This window comes from Gossypium hirsutum, chromosome D09 (genome assembly GCF_007990345.1).
Source record: "Gossypium hirsutum isolate 1008001.06 chromosome D09, Gossypium_hirsutum_v2.1, whole genome shotgun sequence".
Lineage (NCBI taxonomy): Eukaryota > Viridiplantae > Streptophyta > Magnoliopsida > Malvales > Malvaceae > Gossypium > Gossypium hirsutum.
Window position 1 is genome coordinate 6,829,048 of NC_053445.1, and position 7,763 is coordinate 6,836,810.

Below are 7,763 nucleotides of genomic sequence, written 5' to 3' on the forward strand. Positions count from 1 at the left end.
CTTTAGAGGTCTCGGATGCTTATGTAAAGAAGGCATTGGGAAAAAGATGGAGAGACAACAAAAGTACTTTGAAGAAAAATTATTATAAGACAAAAACAACCCTCAATGAGAAATTGCAAAATGTCCCGCCGGGTATGTTGAGGTACCAATGGGAAGATGCGGTTAGATTTTGGCATTCGAATAAAGGCGAGGTATGACGTACTTCTAAACTATTGTAATTATTTTGGTTTATAGTATTTTCTATTTACGTACTAAAAAATTTCATAACGTAGGATCGTGAACAAGTTGGAATAAGCAGCAGGCAGAAACAAAAATTCACCCACACAGTCGGGTCGAGAAGTTTTGCATGTGTAGCTGAGGCGGAGGTATTTTTAAATTTATTAATTTTGTCGAATATGTATACCTTTGCCCTTTAATTAATATTTATACTACTATATTGTAGGAACGGTCGTCCGGTCAAAAAGTTGGACGCCTTCAACTTTTTGAAATTACACATAAGAAGAAAGATGGATCTCCCATGACTCCTGAAGCTGGAGAAATAATGGTACGATTTGACTTATTTTAGTTATTTATAGTGTTTATTTTCTAATGGTTTAATTTATTGCTTGTAATGCGACTATTGTTATGTTGCATATGTTTTTCAATATATAATATTGTGTTCCTAACTGTATGATTTATTTATTAGGAAAAACTAAAGGATAAAAAGGCGGAGTACGAAGCGATTGCTTCTAGTGATAGTTCGGTTCATCTTGAAGATATTGATAACCGAATTATTACTGAAGTTTTGGGTCCTGAAAGGTATGGTCGGGTTCGATTTCTAGGATCTTTTGTTAGCCCAACCCAGTATTTTGGATCCAGCTCCCACCAATACATGGCTTCGGGGAGTCAGGCACAAGCTGAAGTTCAGAGGTTAAAAGACCAGATGGCTCAGATGCAAGCGACTACAATTGAGGTTCAAAGGAAATATGAAGAACTCCAGCTACAACTTAAAGCAGAGGCGGAAGCGAGGGAAGCAGCGGCGGCAGCGAGGGAATCGGAGGCTGCAGCGAGAGAAGCGGAGCAGAGCAAAAAGTACGACGAACTTCAGCAGCAGCTTCAGATTATGATGAAGATGTTTAAGTCGCAACTTCCGCCTTCATAGTGTATGACATAAATATTTTAATTTGGTTTTAACATTTAACATTTTTTGCAAAAATAATATGAATTCACTTTTATTTATTGATATTAATATTATTTTATTCCCTTATGTTGAAATATTATATAAATTTATTGCTATTGGTTGTTTTTGAATTGTTGCTACAGGAGGACCGAAAAAATGAAAAATTTAATATAAAAAAAAATCCCAAAAATAGTGGCATTTTTTTGTATAAAAACGCCACTAAAGAACATGTTCTTTAGCGGCATTTGTAAAAAAACGCCGCTACAGAACACGTTCTTTAGCGGCATTTGTAAAAAAAACGCCGCTAAAGACCACGTTCTTTAGCGGCGTTTTTGTTTGTAAACGCTGCAAACGTTTGTGACGTTTTCGTTAGCAGCCTTTTTTGCGGCGCTTAAGGAAGCGCCACAAAAACCTTTAGTGGCGTTAAAAAGCGCCGCTAAAGGCCTAAAAAAACGCCGCTAAAAACCTGTTTTGGTGTAGTGACCATTTGGTCCACTCTTTTTCTAATCACTGTCATTTGCTGTTAGCTACGGATACAAAGGGGAGTAACAACCGAGTCTCACATTTTAAGTTTGAAGCTGCTTGGATTATGGAGGAGTCTTGTGAGAATAAGGTGCGGTAGCTTTGGGATTCTACTATTGGTGGGGTTCCAAAACAGTTAAGAGAGGTAGGAGCTGGGCTTGATAAATGGTTTAACACGCTACGAAAAACTCGATCTATAACAAGATATGAATTGCAAAATAAACTCCAAAAGTTAAACAAGTCCTATCCTATAGATGAGGCATTAGGGGAGACTGTCGATGTGAAATTAACATTAAATTTGGAGGCCGATAAGGAGGTTTATTGGGAACAACGGCGAAAGCCAACTGGCTGAAAAATGGAGACAGAAATACTACATATTTCCATAATTTTGCTTCACATCGGAGAAGGAGAAATCATGTGACAAATCTAAGAGTTGATCGTGGCATCTTGCATGGGGGTAATTTGGATTTGTTAAACATTGCCAACAGCTACTTTACTTCTATTTTCTCTTCGAATGGCTTGACGGGCGTTGAAGAAGTTTTGCAAAGGGTTGAGACTTACATTTCGTCAAATATGAATGAGAATTTTTTGAGAGACTTCTCGACTATGATGTTAGGGACTCAATTAAGTCCATGAGTCCGTTAAAGGCGTTGAGGGAGGATTGACTCGATGCAGTGTTTTTTCAAATATTTTGGCACATTGAAAGATCAAAGGTGGCTAATATTGTATAAAAGTTTTGGCTGGTGAACATGACATAGTAGAGATAAATGGTACCCAAATTGTTTTGATTCCCAAGGTTAGTAACCCACAAAACATGACTCAATTCAAACCGATAAGCTTGTGTACTATTTTCTATAAAATTATCTCTAAATGCTTATGAATAGATTACAGTCTGTGATTCTTTATTGTGTTGACGAGGCTTAAAGTGCCTTTTTGCCCGAAACGATTATATCGGATAATATTCTAGCGAAATATGAGATATTACACTACTTAAAGCATAAGAGGAAGGGAAGATTAGAGTCTTTTGCTTTAAAGTTAGATATAAGAAAAGCTTACGATAGAGTTGAGTGGGTTTCTTAAGACGGATGCTTAGGAAGATAGGTTTAACGAATTTGTGGGTCAAAAAGGTGATGCGTTGTGTGGAGTCAGTCTCGTACTCGGTTGTGCTTAATGGTAAAGTGAGGGAGTCTTTCCATCCAAGTTGTAGGCTGCAACAAGGGGATCCCTTTAGCCCATATTTATTTCTTATCTACAGCGAGGGTTTATCAATGTTATTACGAATGGCAGCCATTCATGGTCACTTAAAGGGACTTTACATTAATCAGTATGCTCCTACAGTCACTCACTTACTGTTTGCTGATGACAGTATGATCTTTGGTAAGGCGTCGTTAGAAGGGGCGAATACTTTGAAAAGGGTGTTAGAGAAGTATGCAAATAGTTTGGGACAATTAGTCAACTTTGATAAATCTGGGTCTTTCTTTAGTGCAAATGTGTCCCAAACTTAAAGAGTGGAGGTGTGTCAAATGTTAGGGGTGCATTCTATTAACAACCCTGAGAAATATCTTGGTCTCCTATCGATTGTTGGTAGGAATAAAATGAAGGCTTTTAGGGGCTTAAAGGAGAAATGTATGGGTCGACTAAATAGATGGGGTTAAAAAATTTTATCAATAGGAGGTCGGGAAGTTCTCATTAAGATGGTATTACAGGAAATCCCAATGTTTGCCATGCCATATTTTTTGCTGCCTAATTCCTTTTGCAAGGAGTTAGAAGCAATGATAGCCCGTTTTTGGTGGCAAAAATCCGGAGGAAGGAAAGGAATGCATTGGTGTTCCTGGGAGACACTATTATTTGAAAGAAGATAGGGGATGGGTTTTCGAGATTTGGAAAAATTCAACATCGTACTATTGGCGAAACAAGGATGGATGTTACTTGAGAACCCTAGCTCTCTTTCGGCTAGATTGATTTGTGCGAAGTATTACCCAAACATGGGCTTTCTTGAGTCAAATTTAGGTTCAAACCCTTCTATGACTTGGAGGAGTATTTGGAGTGCAAAATGTCTATTGAAGTTGGGGATAAAATGGAGGATTGGTTTAGGCCACTTGATGTCAATTTGGGAAGATTACTGGTTACCGGGTAAGGAAATGGTGAAGGTCATAACAAAGGAGGCAGCAAGGGCGGATCGAGTTAGTGACTTAATTTTACAAGAATTGAATTGTTGGAATACTAGCTTAATTAGATCTATTTTCATAAAAGATGAAGTGAATGTTATTATGAGCATCCTATTATCAAAGAATAACAGAATGGTAAGCATATTTAGTTTGGCAAGCATACAAGTGAATATTCAGTACGCAGTAGATATAGAGCTTTCTTACAACCGTGCTTTGTGAGTATGATTGAGCGTTTTCTTTACAAGCAATTATTGCGTTTAAATTGTGCGTTAAAGATAAAAATTTTGCTTTTGAGGTTTGTTAAAGATTATGTTCTAACTATGCAAATTATATTGTAAAAGAATTGCAGCAAGCCAGTTACGTCCACGTTGTCAGCAGGAAGCTGAATCTACCACTCATGCTAGTCGTGATTACTTTTTCGCAAAGCAAGTTTGTGGAAAATTAGGTTTTTAGTAGCCTGAAGTGGTGGTCGAGGCAGGTTTCCTAGACTGGTTGTGTTAGATTTTTGAGCATTCAACCACATATAATGAAGAAATTATTGTTATTACACTTTAGGTGTTATGGTATGCGCAAAATAAATACCTCCATGAAAGGATTTCACAAAGTATAAATGAAATTGTTACCTTTATTTGTGGTTATGGACAAGAATATTGGGGGCTGCGTTCTGTTTTGAGGCACCCTCCTCCAGCTGTGGTAACCCATTGGTCCCCTCTATCGCCGTTGTAGGTTAAGGTAAATGTGGATACGGGTTACTCTGGACCAAAAGATCAAGTCAGTTCAGGGTTTATTATTTGGGATGATATGGGGAAAATAATGGGATCAAGTTATTGTGTCCATACTTGGGCTCATACAATTTGTATGGCAGAGGTGATGGTGGTCCTGCATGGACTACAATTTGTCCAAGAAATGAGTTTCTAGAGAATCATCTTGGAGAGTGATTCGAAGACTGTAATTTTGAAATTACAATCAAATGTTGAAGATTACTTAGCTCTAAGACCTATTATTTGGGATGTGAAAGCTCTATTGAAAAGATTTAAGTTCTGTCATTTCAAATTCGTACCTCGAGGATGTAATACTGCTGCGCATGCAATGGCAACTTTGGGTTGGAAGGGGTCGACTGATCGGTTTTGGGTAGAGGATGTTCCTTCAGAGGTTTGGGAAGTGGTAATGAAAGATCGGCGCTAGCTCGACCCACCATGAGGACTGAATGCTCTGATTGGTACTGGGATTGAGGTTTTTATGACTTGGGAGAAAGGTTCCCTCAAACTCCTTTCTTGTCACAATAACTTCAGTGAGTTAAGCGAGGAGGTTCATCGTTTTGGTCAAAGTGGAAGATTATGGCCGATTATTTTTTGCTGTTCGATTTAGGGTTTCAACTTGTGTTAGCTTGTTCGATTTGGATTTTTCTGAGTTGTTTTGCTAACTTTTTAGTTTTAGCTTTACTTTTAGTAGGATTAGGAGTTGTTACCGCATGTTTTTCCATCGTTCCGTTTCTGTTTGTTTTTTATCATTATCCCATAAATAAAACCAAAATGAAAATTATCAAAAATTATAGAAAGAAAGAAAGAAAGAACTATAATAATTACAAATAGGATTAAAATAATAATTTAAAAAACATTTAGACTTGAATAAAATCTAAACTCACATAGTATATTGTAAAAATAGAATATTGGTAGAGGAGAAGAAAATTCACTATGTCGAATTCGAATTATTACAAGAGGAGTAGACTATGTCTATTTATAGGCTTGTAAAACCATATTCTAATAGGAGTGAAATACCTTATTCTAATCAATATCAAATAGATGGAGTTTAATAAGGTTTAAAAAACCTTATTCTAAAATAAAAGAAAAGAAGTATAATTCTATAGGGATTTTACTTTTATTTTATTTTACCATAGTATTTTATTTAAATAAGGATTCGGGTCACTTAATTCTAACAATCTCCACTTTGACACGAATTCTTAATGAACAAGTTCTTCATCCCGAACTCTCAACGAACAAGTTCTCCACCTCTTCCATAAAACCCCTTAAATGTTTATCTTCAATAATGAACACCAACTAAGTCTAAGCAATGCTCAAACTTGGGTTATAAAAAGTGACTTAGTCATCATATCTGCAGGATTTTCATGAGTACTAATTTTGCTCACAACAATATCACCACAAGCAATAATATCACGAACAAAATGATATCGAACATCAATGTGTTTTGTTCTCTCATGAAACATTTGATCTTTTGTAAGGAAGATGACATTCTGACTGTCACAAAATATTGTATTGATTGGAAGGTCTTCATTGAGTTCACTAAAAAGTCCCTTCAACCAAATAGCTTCTTTACAAGCCTCAGTAATCGTTATGTACTCAGCTTTAGTGGTAGACAAAGCGACTGTAGTTTGCAAAGTGGCTTTCCAACTGTTGCACAACCTCCGATTGTAAAGACATAACCTGTGAGAGATCTTCTTCTATTGAGGTCTCCAGCAAAATCAGCATCAACATACCCAATGACTCCATCTCTAGTTCTTCCAAACTGTAAGCAAACATTGGTAGTACCTCGTAAGTATCTTAAAACCCACTGAACTGATTTCCAATGTTCTTTATCGGGATTCGATGTATATCTGCTAACTACACTAACTGCATATGATAAATCTGGACATGAACAAACCATGGCATACATGAGAGATCCCACTGTACTAGAGTATGGAATATGTGACATGTACTCAATCTTATCATCTGATTGTGGAGACAAAGTCGATGAAAGTCTGAAATGGGCTGCTAAAGGAGTACTAATAGGCTTAGCATTCTACATATTAAATCTGCAAAGAACTTTCTCAATGTACCCCTTCTGACTTAGGTACAATTTACTTGATTTTTTATCTCTGAGAATCTCCATACCAAGTGTCTTCTTTGCTGGTCCCAAATCTTTCATCTCAAACTCTTCACTTAATTGGGTTTTGACCTTTCTTATCTCTCCTTTATCTTTCGCTGCTATTAACATGTCATCAACATAAAGGAGTAGATACACAAAATAACCATTATTGTTTTTCTTAAAGTAAACACAACTGTCAAAGCTACTTCTTTTAAAATCATGAGAAGTCATAAAGGAATCAAACCTCTTATACCACTGTCTTGATGACTGTTTCAAACCGTAAAGGGACTTTTTCAGCAAGCAAACATAGTCTTCTTTTTCTGAGACTGTAAAACCCTCTGGCTGTTACATGTAAATATCATCATCAAGTTCTCCATGCAAAAATATAGTTTTTACATCTAATTGTTCAAGCTCCAAATCATGCATGACCACAATACCAAGTAAAGCTTGAATCGAACTATGTTTCACAACTAGAGAGAACACATCTGTGAAGTCCATTCCTGGAATTTGACTGTAACCCTTTACAACAAGCCTTGCTTTATATCTTGATTTTTCAACTCTTGAAGTCTCCTATTTCTTCTTAAACACCCATTTACAACGAACAACCTTTTTACCTTTAGGAAGTTTCACAAGATCCCATGTTTTATTTTTGTGTAGTGATTCCATCTCCTCTCGCATAGTAAAAATCCACTTTTCTGAGTTTTCACAACTAACCGCCTCAGAATAATTAGATGGCTCTTGGTTTGCATCTATATTTTCAGCCACATTTAAAGCGTAAGCAACTAGATCAGCCTCGATATACTTCTTTGGAGGTTTAATTTCTCTTCTAGTTCTGTTTTTGGTGATAAAGTATTGTGGTGAAGAAATAACTCTATTTTGAATTTTTTTTACCGGCTTCAGTAGTCGACTCTGTTGTAGATTCTGTATTAATCTGATGCTCCATCTGCCTTTGATTTTCTTTATTAGAAGATTCTTTAATAGATAAGTTAGGTAGCATAGTAGTTTCATAAAAAACAACATCTCTGCTAATCACAACTTTTCTATTTTCAGGA